This window comes from Triturus cristatus, chromosome 1_1 (assembly GCF_964204655.1).
Source record: "Triturus cristatus chromosome 1_1, aTriCri1.1, whole genome shotgun sequence".
Lineage (NCBI taxonomy): Eukaryota > Metazoa > Chordata > Amphibia > Caudata > Salamandridae > Triturus > Triturus cristatus.
Window position 1 is genome coordinate 313,782,181 of NC_140579.1, and position 17,277 is coordinate 313,799,457.

The following is a 17,277-nucleotide window of genomic DNA, read 5'->3' on the forward strand; positions in this document are numbered from 1 at the left end:
GAACCATGCAGACACTCAGACTGATACTCAAAAAACCAACTAATAACCTATATAGACACCCATGTAGCTTCTCACCAACCCATGCAGCCACTTATACACAAACTGAGAGACTGATACAGATATTTACATATTTAAACATTACTCACTAAGCCATGTATTCACTATGATACACTTAATCAGTCAGTTACACAATCAATTTTTCAAAAACAAATCATCCATTTAGACACTTATATACCCATTTATTCTTCCATCGACCTTGAGATATACATATATAAAACATATTTAATTTTCAGAAAAACACACATTCACTGGATGATGTCATCAGTGATGTCATCAGTGATGTCATTTGAGATGTCATCAGTGATGTCATGAGTGATGTCACTGACCATGTCATGAGTGATGTAATATGTGACGTCATCAGCGGTGCATTGCGGGCGCGCGAGTTATAGTTAGCTGAACTAACTATAACGGGGGAATTTCAATGGTTTTGTACAAGTGAAAAGTCCAGCTAACTATAACACCCCTGAAACCTATGGTTTTTTCAGTGAATTTCTGAGGTTTTTTAAATGCTAATTCCTAACTATAACGTGCCTGAAACCTATGGTTTTTTCTGTGAATTTCAAAGGTTTTTTAAATGCTAATTTCTAACTATGCCTACAGAGATAGGACATGTGAAGAAAGAAGAAAAAATGCACAGAAAGAAACAAAAGAAGTGCAGAAAGAAGCAACAGAAGTCCTCAAATACGAAGATAAGTGCAGGAAGAAGGATAACGTGCAGAAAGAACAAAAAGAAGAGCAGAAAGAAGCCTTGTTGCAAAATCATCCTGTACCCTCAACTTTTTCAGACGGATACTGGTGGTAACTGAGTCTGACTAACCAGTCCTAGAGCCAGAGCTATGTTAAAAGACACTTAGAATACAGTGAAAACACCTACATACACTAGAGAACATTATGCGTTGGGGGTCCCCCTGTGATTAGCATGACCTCCTCTGTAAGCCCCTAGTATATAATAGGGCATGGGGATTAAAACTACCTCTTAAAACAGGCCACAGGGCGTTTTTGCACACGTTAACTCAGGCCCCGTCCCCTCCCTTTACCACTGTGTAAACAAGCCCTGTGTCCATTTTTAGTTGGGAGATTAAGTTCATTTGAATCCTGAGGGTCCCTAGGGTCCAACTAGCCCACTAGGTACCTCCAGTAAGTGCCACAGAGCTGCGTTGCAGAGAGGTGTAAAAAGTGGCACGGCCTGGACCACCTCTCTGCAATGCAGCTCAGTGACGCTTACTGGAAGCACTTGGTGGGCTAGTTAGCCCCCAGGGGCCCTCAGTATTGAAGGGAAATTATATCCCCAATTTAAAACGTGCCATAGTGCGTGTTTGCACACGTCACCTCAGGCCCCGTCCCTCCCTTCACCACTGTGTAAACGCGCCCTGTGGCTGTTCTAAGTTGAGAGATTAAGTCCCCTTGAATCCTAAGGGTCCCTAGGGTCAAACTAGACCACTAGGTACCTCCAGTAAGCGCCACAGAGCTGCGTTGCAGAGAGGTGTAAAAAGGGGCTTGGCCTCAGAACACCTGGCTGCAGCGCAGCTCCCTGGCGCATACTGGAGATGCCTGTTGGGGGCGCGTTTGCAGAGTGCTGCACGGAGGGGGCATGGCCTACGGCACGATGCCAGTCTTTTATTTATTTTAGTTTTTTAAGAAGGGGGGCTGTTTGGTTCCCCTTCTTATTCTAATTTATTGGCCCTGATGACCCCATCCCCCAGGGCCAGTCTCCTAATTATATTTTTTTGACCCCAATCCCCAGGGCCGGCCACTGTTTTTTATTATTTTTAAAAAATATATATTTATAGACACACCTAGGACATGCTGGACAAACCGTACGTACCTATCACCATGACGATTTGCGTGATATTCATTAAAAGGCGACTATGCATGCAATGAATCCACGTGGAATGTATTTACACCACTAGTGAAGCTCTGACATGTCTGATGCCCTACCGTGCCTAATCCCGGTAGACACCCTTGTCGTTTATTTATACAAACATGGGTAGCTATTGACGGGCACATTTAATACACATGCACACCAAGCCATTCAAAGGGGATTCGACAAAAATTCGACCAAAACTATGCAAGAAACCCCCCTCACGGTTAATAAAACACACATCCGGATGTGTAATACTTTTTATTTGACTCTCTGGAAAGGGGACGAACATCACTTGAGAGTCACAGGGCGCTCCTGACAGAGCCCAATGCTGTGTTACACCCACCATTGCCTGCCGAGTGCCACACACCTCTGTGTTGTATTCCACTAGCTAGTGCATATGCTATGACACTCTCTAGCCCATGTGCACTGTAACACCACCCCGTGAATATGTCATGCCACACTTGTCTTCGCACGGGTTATATTGCCCCATCTAACGTGCCTTCCTCGATGCCTATGTTATAACGCACAGTGCTATGCCATACATATTACAATCTGGGATCCATATCTTTGTCACAGTGCATATGCAACGTTACACTCCCCAGCACATATTTTATATTACAACTTTAAAGACTAGTTAGGTTACACAACACTGCCCTGTGCATATTACACTCCAAGGCGCATATCGCATAGCACGCGCTAGTGCCTGTGCTATCTCGCACTCTCCAATGAATCTGTCATTGCGCACAATGTATTGCATATTATATTTCACGCCCGGTTCATCTTATATCACACTTTTTGGTGCATAGTTTATACCATACACTATATCTAGTTTTCATTTTCAATCGTGCTCTCAGGACTATGTTCTATATAACACTGTGTTCACCTACCCTTTTCACAGGCATTACATTTTGCGATAGGGGGTGGAGGGTCAGGGGGTGTTTCTGCCAAGTGAGCCTGGAGTCACAGTCACAAACGTCCTCTTCTTCCTGAATAAAAGTGAGATTATGCTGCATACTTGTTCATATTTTAAGTAGTTCGCACAGACACAATGTTTTAAAAACAATAAAGTTCCTAATACCCGCCTTCTCAGAACAGTTAGCTTGCTGCCCCATCCCCTTCCTCCCTATCCTCTGTTGTGTGAATCCATGGACTAGCCTCCTCCCTCCTGCCATGCATGGTCTGATGTGCTGCCACTGCCCTCAATTTAGTATGATGTACCAGTCCACTCCTCCTGCCCTCCATTGCCCAATTCTATGCCCCATCATTGACCTCCTGCTTAAATTCTGTGCTTAGCTTGCTGCCCCTATTCTCCTTCCCCCTGCCCTCCGATGTCTTTGTGCATGCCCCTGCTCCATCCTTTTTGCCCACCATGTCCCATGGACCTGCCACTCCTATCTACTCTGAGTGTTCTGTTGAGCTGCCACTCCCCTCCCACCTGCCTAGCATTGTCAGATGACTGTAACCTGTCCCTGCCACCTCCACCCTGCCTGTCCACATGCCATGCCCCTATCCTCTTCCTCCTGTCCTACATGGTCCATTGTACTGCCACATCCTTCTGCCCTCCCTGGTCTGTTGTGCTGCAACTGCTCCTCCTGCCTGCCCCGTGTGGTCTGTTGTGAGGTCCCTTCCCCTGAACTTTCTTGTCTGTGCACAGGTCCTGACCCTCCCTTCTATCCTCCATCGTCCTTTGTGCATGCCCCTCCACCCTCCTTCTTGCCCATCATAGCCATTGTGCTGCCACTAACCCTCCCACTTGCCATGCATGGTCTTCTGTGCTGCCATGGCCCCTCCCACCTTCCCTGTGTGGTCAGTTAGCTGCCCCTGACCCCCTCCCACCTTCCCTCCATGGTCTGTGTGTATGCCATCACAGTCTCACTGTTGCTCTTCATGGTGTGTCTTGCTTCTAGTGCCCATCCTGCCTGACCTCCATGGCTATCTTGCTGCTCCTGCCCTGCCCCCTTGCCCCCAGCCCTACTCCCTCCCTCCTGGCTTGTCTGTTCCATTGTAATGCCCCTGATCCGTCCCTCCTGCCCTTTATGGTCTGTTATGCTGCAGCTTTCTCTCCTGTCTGTCCATTATGGTCAGCTAGCTACCATTGCCTCTTGCCCCTCTGTTCTCTGTTGTCCATGTGCATGGTCCTGTCCCCTCCCTCTTGCTTTCTATGGATTGTTGTGCTGCACTCCCATCCTGCATGCCCTGTGTGGTGTATTGTGCTGCTGCAAACCCTGATGCCTGCCCTGCAGGGTCAGTTTGGTGCACCTCTCCATGTGCCTCCTGTCCTCTGTTATCCAAGTCCATGTCCCTATCCCATTTCCTTCCATGATCCAATGTACCATACTTGCGAACATTTTGAACTTGGTAAGAGGGAGATTTTGAAAAAAACTGGGGTATTGATTTTCCCCTTTGAGTTACATTGAAAAAGAGGATATTGTAGACAGGAGACAGATCAAATAAAGCCCATTTGAGCTTAAAAACATTGGACGTTTCCTGGCTGAATCGGGTCTGTTGGCATGTATGGTTGTACTACCATTGCCTCTTCCTTCTGCCCACAATGGTCTATTACATTGCCACAGCCTTGAAGGAGGGTAGATTTTGTATCACAGGGGCCCCCTGGCCCGTTCTGTCCACACCTGAAGTATGAGACCCTTGTCCTTGCCCTGCCAGCTGCATTTGTAGGCCGTATTAAATTGACCAGCGGGTCCTGTGTTGCTATATATTTATCCTGAGACATCCTTACCACTCAGCCAGCATAAAACCCCTGTGTAGGCCCTTCTGTTCAATATGTAGGCCTCTTTGTTAAATTGACCATAGCTCTGCAATTTTAGTGTATAGCAGTCTGAAGGCAGGTCTGCGAGGCCTTCTGCTCAAAACTAGTAGCCCCCACCCTACCCGAGTGCTCCGTGCTCGGTATCAAAGTTCAACATCCCCCTGAAGCTGTCGACATACAGTAGGCTGCATCCTGGACTGGTACTTGCTTCCTGGGCAGGTTTCCCGCTTTTAAGGAAGTGGCAACCGCAGAGCGTCAAGTTAGGAGAACTGATGAAATTTTATACATGAATATATTGAATTCCCGTACAATACCCATTATTTTCTGCTTGCTCTATGGAACTTACGATAAGCGATTGGCCTGAGAGACTGACCTTTTCACCCAGTCCATTGTCAGCATTAAGTGGGTAAATGACGAAATGTCTGGTAAAATCTGCAGACAAAGCTTTTGGGTAGCATACGTAGGTAGATGTAGCGTGCAAAGGAGCCCACAAAATGATATAAAAAGGGAGCACCCACAGATATCGACGGACTACCTCGCCGTCTGTATGTAGGTTAACAGGCAGTGCAGGTTTTCCCCAAGAGCTGGGAGCTCTTGTCTTCCTTTGCTTAAAATGTCTTGCTCTGCTTTGCGTATCTTATTCTATTTTACCTATATGAAATGTCATGTTATGTTTAACCATTGTTCTCTTTACTTTTGCATTTAAAAGATTTTGTATTGTAATTGCAGGAATGCTTGCTCTAAGAGTAAACGTGAGTGTTCCTAGGTAACATTTTCCTTGGTGTAACTTGTTTCTCATGATGCATTTATAGATGTGTTTTCTCTCTCTCTCTGTCAGTACATTAATTGAGATACAGAGAATATCATGACAGCTGTATGATTATCTGGATTCTGTATTTTGTACTTTGTCTCTATTCTGCGGTTTCTTTGAAGTTGCATCTTCTCATTAAACTGCCATTGTATTCTGCCTCCAATTCCATGTCTCATATGTCTGTTTTCTTCATTTTTGGAGCAAGCGTTCCTAGGCACCCCGGCTCAAATTAAGGTGCCCCTTTTGTCCCTGACTCACTCTCCTGCTCAGTTCTGTGGTGGCTCCCGGGGATCTGGGGACCGCCCCTAGCTTCCTTGACCCGTAATAGATCTTCCCTCCAACAGCCTCTCTTGCAAGTCCTGTATTGTTGGTTTGTTGCCCCTGCCCCCCTTTCCACTGCCCTCCATAGTCTGTTGTGCTTCCACGGCCCTTCCTGCCTGCTCAGTGTGGTTAAATTGTTGCCTTTGCACCCTCCTACCTGCCTTCAATTTTCAGAGTCCGTGCCCCTGGCCTCTGCCTCTCAACAGTATCCTAATGAACAACTAGATTGCTAACATTCTATATTTATTACAAAAGTGTGGAACGCCTGACATCATCTTGATGTAATCAAAACTGTAATACCTAGAGCATTTCCTTTAGAAATTACATATATGAGAGGGTCTTATTGGCATCAAAATTATGGTTAGTGCTCTAAAAGACTAAAATAAGGACATATTTTCTGAGTTTTCAAATAGCGACAAAGCACTTTTAAATTATTTGTTATCTTTATGTTTTTTATCCAGTTGACCACTTGATTAAATTTTGCACTTAGGGGAGAGGATGTGGTGTTACTTCCAGAACTGCAGACTTTGCAACTGGGGAACCAGGTTGAAGTTTCTGCTTCAGCTCGACATTCTGTGATTCTGGTCAAATCACTTAGTCTCCCCATGTCTACAACCAAAATGAATTTGTTCTTGTGTGATGTAACCAATGCTCATGTAAAGCACTCCAATACCTGACAAGTCTGCACTATATAACACTGCAAAAACACAAAATAATAAGTGTTTTGCACACTTCTGTCATTGGGCTATATTTGGGCTACATCTGGGTGATTTTGGGCTACATTTGGGCTCTTCTGTCTCCGGTGGCCATCTTGGGAGATTTATTTGTTATGAAGTTTCCTAATTTCCTCATGTACTGCAGTCTCCTCAGTAGGAAATGCTTTCAGTTTTTTACTTTGATTCCATCATGAAGGTATTCAGATATGTCACACATTTGCCATAAATTCAGAATGTTAGCACTCTAGTTGCTCATTAGATCACTGTAGTAAAACTACTGCACCATGGAAGTCTGCTCCTGGTATTAAAAGTGCATGTTTCAGTCTGCATGTCAGAATTTTTTAATGAAATAGAAGAGGATTTGAGAAGTCACTCAAAATGTGCCCTCATTTTCTTTCTTCAGCATTAATCATAATTTCTATGGCAAAATGAACCTCCTCATTGTGTTCCTTTTTAAATTAAATGTTTTAAGTGTTACCAGTTTATTCCAATCAAGATGGCTTCAGGTGTGCCATACTTTTGTCATAATGAAGACAGTAAGCGCTCTAGTTGTTTTTAAGAACATTCTGGGACATTCTGTCATTGGGCTATACTTGGGCTACATCTGGGTGATATTTGGGCTACATTTGGGCTCTTTTGTCTCTGGTGGCCATCTTGGGAGACTTATTTGTTATGAAGTTTCCTAATTTCCTCATTTACTGCAGTCTCCTCAGTAGGAAATACTTTCAGTTTTTTACTTTGATTCCATCAAGAAGGCATTCAGATGTGTCACACATTTGCCATAAATTCAGAATGTTAGCACTCTTTTTGCTCATTAGATCACTGTAGTAAAGCTACTGCTCACCAGGGAAAACTGCTGCTGGTATTGAAAGTGCATGTTTCAGTCTGTATGTCAGAATTTTTTAATGAAATAGAAGAGGATTTGAGAAGTCACTCAAAATGTGCCCTAATTTTTCTTTCTGCAGCACTAATCATACTTTTTATGGAAAAATGAACCCCCTCATTTTGTTCCTTTTTAAATTAAATGTTTTAAGAGTTACCACTTTAATCCAAGCAAGATGGCTTCAGGTGTGCCATACGTTTATCATAAGTAGGACTGTTAGCGCTCTAGTAGTTCTTTGGAACACTCTGGGAAGCTGCAGTAGAACACAAAGGAATCAACTGACAGTCTCTGCCCTTGTTGGATGTACATGTTTTACTGAGAATGTCAGACTTCATTCTCACATGACTGAGAAAGATAATGTGAATTTACAGAAAATATGCTCTCAGTTTAGCCTATAGATCACCTTCCAAACCTCTGTGGTAAAAGCATGAGAAAATATTTTTCTCTCAATCATGATATCCCAGAAGAAGGCTTTTTCACATGGTAAAATCACCTTAGAACATACCACAATTCCTAAAATGAGTATGGTACCATCAACAAATGATTTATAATGTAACTAAAGTCTTAAAACCTTCTATTAACTGCAATGCTTTTTAATGAGGTGCTATCATGTATATTGGTCCCAAGATGGCTGCCAACACTTCTTGGATGAAGTGCTGACAGCCAATCAGATCTCAGGATGAGATGTGTGGTTAGGCTCCGCCCACATATATATATGCTTTTAAATGCTATTTTCTCAGGAAATACTGAACAGATTTACACCAAACCTACAAAAGGCACTTCCTTGACCTTATGGCTACCTCTCTGCCAAATTTCAAGTAATTCTGTTCAGCCGTTCGGGCTGTAGCTGTGTCTAAAGGTCCTATGGAAAAATGCATGGGGAAAACGCGTTTTGGGACCCCCCTTTTTTCTCAGCCCCCGCTTGACGAATCCCCCCGAGACTTTCAGGGTAGGAGCGGAGCGTAGCGCCCCACCTATTTTGAAACATTCGCGAGGATTCGTCGACCGGCGCCAAAGTTATTCAAAATAGAATGTTGCGGATTTCCTATGGAAACAGGGTCCTAACTATAACTACCTACCGGCGACCGCCAGTAGGTAATATATCTATGTGTACGTACATATATATCTATGTGTACATATATTATCTACTGGCGGTCGCCAGTAGATATTTATAGTTAGGATCGTGTTTCCATAGGAAATCTCAAAATTCTATTTTGAATAACTTTGGCGCCGGTTGACGAATCCTCACAAAATTTTCAAAACTAATGGGGCGCTCCGCTCAGCTCCTACCCTGAAAGTCTCGGGGTGATTCGTCAAGCGGGGGCCGAGAAAAAAGGGGGGTCCCAAAACACGTTTTCCCCATGCATTTTTCCATAGGACCTTTAGACACAGCTACAGCCCGAACGGCTGAACAGAATTACTTGAAATTTGGCAGAGAGGTAGCCATAAGGTCAAGGAAATGCCTTTTGCAGGTCTGGTGTAAATCTGTTCAGTATTTCCTGAGAAAATAGCATTTAAAAGTATATCAATATCTATACGCGCGTACCGTGCGCGCACTGAGCAAGCCCTGTGCGCGCACCCTGCCGTGCGCGAGCGTAATTCTGATTGGTTGTTACATGTCAGTAAACATTCGAATCGGTAGAAATCAGGAAGTGTCGGCCGCCATTTTGTCTGTCGCACTGAAAAGGAAAGGTGGAGACCATGAATAGGGGGCAGGGTAGGGAGTTCTTGACCCCCAAGCCATTGTCAGGGGGCCACAGTAGGACCACGAAGGGCCCAAAAAAAGATTTTACTTTTTAAAAAGAAATATCGCGAGGTGCGCGCACTCTACGCGCACCGAAAAAAAACCTGAAAAAAAAATAGAAATAAAAATCATGTTTAAGTGTTTAGATATTAGGTAGCTCTAAAAAGAGCCCTTGTGTTTATTGAGTGTTTTTCGGTACCTACAAGTAAGTACCGATGCAGAGTCTAAAGTTCAAGAGGAAGACTCTGTTCCCTTCATCATTGAAATGTACACCGTCTCCTCTATAAATGTCTTGCATGTTGTAACGCAAGTTGTTGTGGTATATAGAACCCATACCATTGTCTCTGAGGAAAGCAGAAACAGACTTATTGACGTGCTTTCTTGCTTTGTCAATCTGCGGACAATGTTGGTTGGACCAGTTCCACTTTTGCCTTTGGCATATATTAGAATATACAAAGGTAGTTTGTGGAAAAAGTGACATCAATTGCACAAAGGTGTCCTTAACAAGCATTTCCAGACCTACCCCAGTTAAAAGTGCCTAGGTCATTTCCACCACAGTGCACAATAATAAGGTTAGGCTGTGGGAGATGTAGAAAGGTTTTCACCAAAGGCATTCATTGGTGCCACTTTAACCCTCTCTAAACAATCCATTTAATGTCTACATTTGGCAAAGCAAGATCTCTCACCATACCTCTTTTTTCTGCATACTTTGCACTCCAGAAGACATAGCTGTGACCTACAATCCACACTGTGAACATCTTCCAAGGAGATCTGGATGCACTCAGGAGGTGTCTTTCAGTAGAAAGGCAATATGAAATGAAAGTTATGAATCAAGTGAGAATGGACCACTTGTCCTGTGTTACCAAGGTCTTGTCGGTTGTTTCCGTCATAAAAAGACCCTCATACATCTACACAGGTCGAGGGCGGTATATTTTCATTTTCCGCCATTAGTGTACTGTTTCAGCATCATCATAGGGTCATTTTATTGTAAAATGCTGACCTCCACCTGGAGGAAGACCTTTTTGGTACTGACAGTAGTGGTCAGAGATAAGAGTGAATGTGTGCTCGTGATGAAGTGAGAGAAATAGAATGATAAAATCCCTAAGTCACTTTTAACCTCAATAATTTATTAGGAGGCAGTGATTGGGAAGTTTAAAAAGTAGGGTCGTGCGTTTAGAATGAGTAACTTATCGTACGCACTTCTGGTTGGTCAACATGTTTCAGCCCTCTGTACAATCTTGGGGCTTTCGTCAGGACCGGATTGTGTGTGTAGAAACTACTTCGTTCTGCACAGAATGGTGTACTCACCACTCTAAATTCTGGGAGGTCAGATCAATTGTATCTGTACCTAGAAGGGAAAAATAGAAGAAACATAGACATTGCAGTGGTACATGAAATCTTAAACATGTAGTATTTAAATTTGAAAACTGCTGGAACAGTGTTACTTGAACTTCCACATTGGAAATGAGTATAGTGCAGCGTTGTGCGTATGATAAATATTTATCATTAAAGAAGAAAGTTAACATGGCGGTGCGGTTTAAATTAACAGAAGTAAGTATCAAAATATCTCAGATCGATTGTGTAGATGGTGATGTGTGCATGTATCTTAATCATACATGTTCATCTTGTTTTGCATCAATTGGCTTACCGATGTCAATGCAAGGCCAAAATCTCAGGTTTCGTGTTTCACTCGAATATCTGAGTTATCGAGGGTAATGGGTATTTCAATCATGTACAGTCATCTTGTTTTACATCAAGTGGCTTATATCTAGGTTACGTATCTCTGGTATGTCATGAAAGTCGCTCGAATATCTGAGTCATCAAGGGTAAAGGGCCGTTAGTAACTAGCGAACACCTAAATGAAATGAAAGGTTCCGCGCATTCTATGAATGCGAGGGTGAGTTTGAACAATGAATGGGAATTATTCCTCTTAAAAAACAACATTGTCGATGAGACCCATTGGGGAGCAAGTGTAGTTGTTAATGAAACGCCTACGGTGTAGCATTACTACTGGGGTGTAGTGTATCAAAAGTTATCTCTCAAACAAAAGCCGTTATATTAAGCGAGTGAACAGAAGAGCAACTATTTTTATTTTGTTTGCGCGCTTTTTGTGTGATGTCATTCCACGAGAGATGTTATCCTCTGTGTGCGTTAAGGGATGTGCGTTATTTATGTGCAGAAATTATATTAACACAAAAATAATGCAAAAATAACGACAGACAGACTTCCGAGAATTTTCGGAGACACACAGATATCTTTTTCAGTCATGAGGTTTGGTGGTATTCTTTACCTTAAGCGCTCGGTCAATACGCTTCATGGAGTCACCAGCAGGCTCTAGAATGTTAAGTTCATTCTAAGGGAAAGAATAGACATTATCGTGTCTTACTTGGAACTCTATAGAGTCGTCAGAGAGGTCTCTTTGTTCGTGGTTCTCACCCGTTACTTCTTCGTAATCCACTTGTGCTGCCTCTTGCTACGGTGCTCCGTATGACGCGGGTGCCGGTCTCGGTTCGTTTATCATCCCGGTCATGGTGAAAAGTAACAAAGGACTTCTGTGTAGTTGGTTGGCATTAATGGTTGGCGAGATGTTGGTAGTTTTGGACTCTCTATTTCTCATTCTTGCCGATAAGGGTTAGAGTTACTATTATTTAAATAGAAGGAAATCATCACTGGAATTTTGAATTTTATATTTTATCAGGCTAAGACTTCAATGTGTATTGCTGGAACAAATGTATATATATTGTCCTATTGGGGTAAAATTTTCGAAGTTCACATGAGAATGTGAGAAGGGTACAGCTTGTAGTGTGGTTGTCGGTAATGTTCTCTCGCAAAGTCTGTTTGGATTCAGTTAAGTTCTTGTTGAGACTAGTCAGTATTGACATTTCGTTAATAGACAGGACTGTCTCGTCAGGTGAGAGCCAAATTGTTTTTTACTCACTTGAATGGACAATCCAACTAGCTCAAAAAATTAAAATTGAAATCCTTTGATCACCCACAGTAAATGACTGCAGCAGTCGGGATAATAACTTTTTCAATGGAGCTATTATGCTTTGGAGTTCTAGGTCTTCAAGAAAGAGTATGCCACGGGATATTATCGTTCATCCCTCCTGTGTCTGTGTGGAGGCGATAAATCCAACGCTGTTCTTTTTCATAAAGAATCTTCTCTGCATTATAGGATTTGGTTTTCAAAGTCTCCAGGACTACCCATTTTAGGTCATCAGGATCATGATTTTGTTCAATATAATGATTGCTCATTTTCGTGGTGATGCGTTTACAGGTTATGTTGCTCCTGTGTTCGCAGATACGAACCTTCACTTTTCGGCAAGTCATCCCTATATATTTGAGACCACAGGGACATACAATCATGTAAATTACATGTGTGGTGTTGCAGTTCGTATGGTGACGTAACGTCCAAGTGAGATTGGGTAACAGTTGTAGTGTTTTGGTTGTTTTTGTAAGTTTGCAGACTGAACACGATCCGCATGGGTAGTGTCCTGTTACTGGGTTGAGGTTCCAGAGGGTAGTTAAAGTTACTTCCTGTTTGGTGGTTGTGGGTCTTGTGTGCACAAGAATGTCTTTAATATTCTGCGTTCGTCTATTGGCAAAACGTGGCTTAGGCCAGTGTAGATTATTGCATGTTAAAATTCTCCAGTTTTTGTTGATTATTTTTTTCACAGTATTTGTGAATGTGCAATAAGTGGTTACACATGTCAGTAAATCTACTGGATCCTCTCGTTGAGCTGATTCAAGTAAACTCTCTCTGGGCTGGTTCCTTGCCCTCTTTTGACACTTTTTGATGATCTTCATAGGGTAGTTTCTGAGTTCTAATTTGTGTTCCAGAGTTGCTGCTTGGATCTTATAATCTGTTAGTTTACTACAGTTCCGCTTCAATCGTAAGAATTGGCTGTAGGGTAGATTTTCCCTCAGCGGTCTGGGTTTGGAAACTGTTGTACGACAGGATACTGTTTCTAGCTGTTGGTTTGTAGAAAGTTTTTGTTTGTAAAGTGTTGTTCTCAGAGAAAATAGTAACGTCCAGGAAGTCTATTCTCTTATTGTTTGAGGAGTAAGTGAACTTGAGGCACTCATCTCTCGTATTGATCCAGGTCATAAAATCCTCTAGCGTTTCTTGTGTGTCTTCCCAGATTAGTAGGATGTCGTCAATATACCTACGCCAGAATTTCATCCGGTCTAGGAAAGGGTTGGCAGGGTTTTGTATCCATTGTTGTTCGAAAGTGCTGACATGCAGACCTGCTACACTGGGCGCGAATGTACTGCCCATGGAAGTACCGTGTCGTTGGGCGTAGAGGGTCCCTTCATATTCCAAAAAATTCTCCGTAAGGGCCATCTTACAACATTCCAAAACGAAGTGTCTCGGAGTTCGATGTTGCCAGTCTTGGGTGAAGAGAATGTCCTCTAGGGTCTCTAGAGTTTTTTGCTGTGGTAGGCTTGTATAAAGACTCTCCACATCAAGACCTACCAGAAGCATTGTTTCATCATTGTATGTTAGGTCTAATAACATATTTAAGAGATCCCTAGTGTCTTTTAAATAGGTAGGTGTTTTCTGTACTATTGGTCTCAGGAATTGGTCTGCAAATTGTGATAATGGTTCAAGTACAGATCCAATCCCTGAGACTATGGGGCGTCCTGGCGGTGGTGATTTGTTTTTATGGATTTTGGGTAGAGAGTCAAAATATGGTGTTCTTGGTGATTTTGTTCTGAGGTATTCGGCCTCATGTTTTGAAATCCATAGATTGGTCTCAGCCTCTACAACCATGAGTTCGATTGTCTTCTGTAGTCTTTTGGTTGGATCTTCAGTCAGTTGTTGGTAGAATTTGGTGTCTGTAAGTAGTGACAGGCATTGGTCGTTGTATCCTTGTTTGTTCAGAAGGACAATGGCGCCCCCTTTGTCAGCTGGTTTTATGACTAAGTCTGTATTCTGACTCAATTCTTTGATTGCTTTCTTTTCTTGCCGTGTGATGTTCACAAAAGGTTTTCTGATTGGTTTCATGTTGTCTATTTCTTTCATGATCGCCTGTTCGAAAGTTTGTATTTCTACAGGGACCATGTGAGAAGGTGGACAAAAGGTCGACTTCGGTCTGAGATTGGTATCACTATCTTGTCTGTGGTTCTCTTTTTCTTTAAAGAACGCCTTCAGTTTGATCTTCCTGCAGAATTCAGATAATTCGCACTTCAATTTGAAGATATCTGTTGTCGGTGTGGGGACAAAACCGAGTCCTTTGTTTAGGATTTTCTCTTGATCTGCTGTTAGAGTGATGTCCGTGAGATTAATCACCAGTGATTCGTTGAGCTGGTCCCTGGTTGTTCTTTTGTCATGCTTCGGGTGTGTACTTGTCTCTCTTGGTCGTTCCATGTTATTCCTTTTCTTCTCCCTCTCCGGGTGTTTTGGCCTCTCCCTAAAAAAGGGGGCTGTTGTGAATTCATTGAGGGTCCCATGGTATTTGGGCCTTGGAAGTAGGGGTTTATCCATCCTTGGAAATTTGGAACGTAGGGTTGAAAAGGGAGTTGTGGCTGGTCATAGTATCTTGGCATTTGCCAATTGTTAATTCTTCTTCTTTGGTTACGTCTAGATTGTCCTCTCCCTCTTCTGGGGTTAGTTGAATCGTCACTACTCCAGTCTGAGTTGTTTCCAGAACTTTCTCCTGTTGTGTCTTCGTCTTCTTGTTGGTCTGGTATGACATAATCAGTTTTTCCATAGGGGTGCATTTTCTCCATTGAAAATTTCTTCAGATCTTTACTCAATTTTTGGATTTAATTTTGGGTGATGTATTCTTTCGTCTCATTCATATCTTTATTGATTTCTTCTAGGCATTTTTTATATACAGAGATCTGGACTGTCGTTTTGAGGTTGGCTTCACTGACTTGAATCTTAATCGTCAGGGCTTCTACTAGTCTTGTTGCTGTTTATATTATTAGTACTAGGTAGTCTCGAGTGCACTTCCAAGATATTGAGGACCAATCTTTCCGGAAGGCAAGATCTTTGAGGAAAATACGTGGAGTGTTTAGTACCCATAGGCCTTTAGGGGCCGAGTTGGCTCGTAGATATTCTTTCATGATAATCCCATATATGGCTGTTCTTACTTGATCTTTCTTCATTTCTGTTAGATCATCCCATTCGTTATTGTGTGTCAGGGTTTGTGATAAATCTTTGTCTTGCAGTAGTGAGGCTCCTGATAGGATAGCATTTACTTCTTCTTCTGTATAGCTCAAACCTTGATTGTCCGCCATGTTAGTTGATGCTTCTTTATGGTTAGTGTGTCAGACTTATTGCTGGCACTCTAATGGAAACAGAAGGTTTCCCACAGCTGTGCGCTGCTTCAATATATTGTAATCAAATAGAGGGAAAAAGAAGCTGAGGTCCATCCGGCTTCCAAACGTTAGTTATGAATCAAGTGAGAATGGACCACTTGTCCTGTGTTACCAAGGTCTTGTCGGTTGTTTCCGTCATAAAAAGACCCTCATACATCTACACAGGTCGAGGGAGGTATATTTTCATTTTCCGCCATTAGTGTACTGTTTCAGCATCATCATAGGGTCATTTTTTTTGTAAAATGCTGACCTCCACCTGGAGGAAGACCTTTTTGGTACTGACAGTAGTGGTCAGAGATAAGAGTAAATGTGTGCTTGTGATGAAGTGAGAGAAATAGAATGATAAAATCCCTAAGTCACTTTCAACCTCAATAATTTATTAGGAGGCAGTGATTGGGAAGTTTAAAAAGTAGGGTCGTGCGTTTAGAATGAGTAACTTATCGTACGCACTTCTGGTTGGTCAACATGTTTCAGCCCTCTGTACAATCTTGGGGCTTTCGTCAGAATGAGTAAAACTGTTCCAGCAGTTTTCAAATTTAAATACTACATGTTTAAGATTTCATGTACCACTGCAATGTCTATGTTTCTTCTATTTTTCCCTTCTAGGTACAGATACAATTGATCTGACCTCCCAAAATTTAGAGTGGTGAGTACACCATTCTGTGCAGAACGAAGTAGTTTCTACACACACAATCCAGTCCTGACGAAAGCCCCAAGATTGTACAGAGGGCTGAAACATGTTGACCAACCAGAAGTGCGTACGATAAGTTACTCATTCTAAACGCACGACCCTACTTTTTAAACTTCCCAATCACTGCCTCCTAATAAATTATTGAGGTTAAAAGTGACTTAGGGATTTTATCATTCTATTTCTCTCACTTCATCACGAGCACACATTCACTCTTATCTCTGACCACTACTGTCAGTACCAAAAAGGTCTTCCTCCAGGTAGAGGTCAGCATTTTACAAAAAAATGACCCTATGATGATGCTGAAACAGTACACTAATGGCGGAAAATGAAAATATACCGCCCTCGACCTGTGTAGATGTATGAGGGTCTTTTTATGACGGAAACAACCGACAAGACCTTGGTGACACAGGACAAGTGGTCCATTCTCACTTGATTCATAACTAACGTTTGGAAGCCGGATGGACCTCAGCTTCTTTTTCCCTCTATTTGATTACAATAAAATATGAAATGAAAGACAGTTGAAATATGGAGGCACACATACTTTTTTTTATAAAAAGAACTCATTGGCAGATTCAAACCATTTTACAGTTAAAACTAGGCTGTATGTTTAAATTTTTAAAAGCATGTTTTGTATTGGTTCAGAAAAATGTGTTACCACAGAACATTACTATGGATTTGCTGTTAGGTTTGAAAAGTCAAGCACTCTTGCTCTTTGGATTAGAAACATTGTGTGCTGAACTTCTGACCTTTCTCCTCACAGCAGTGTTCCATGAGCTGTTGCTATGGAAGCAGGCAGAAGTCAAGTTGGGGGAAGGGTACATTTGGAAAGGGGTTGAAGTTTTCAACCAATAGAAATGTGTGATTTCATTTGAAAAAAAGTGGGAAGCACTGAGATTTGAAATTAACATGTATATGTGTGAAAAAAGAGAGGGAAACATTGCCATTTACTGGTTCTGGAGAGAGGAGAGAGGTGTAGAGCTCTGATATTCTGACTCTGATAGTCTGCTGTTTGAGTGCCACATTTCTTAAACAACTAACTAATTTTAAAGGTGAGTTATGAGTTTGAGAGGGAAAGTATGTGGTGATTTTTTAG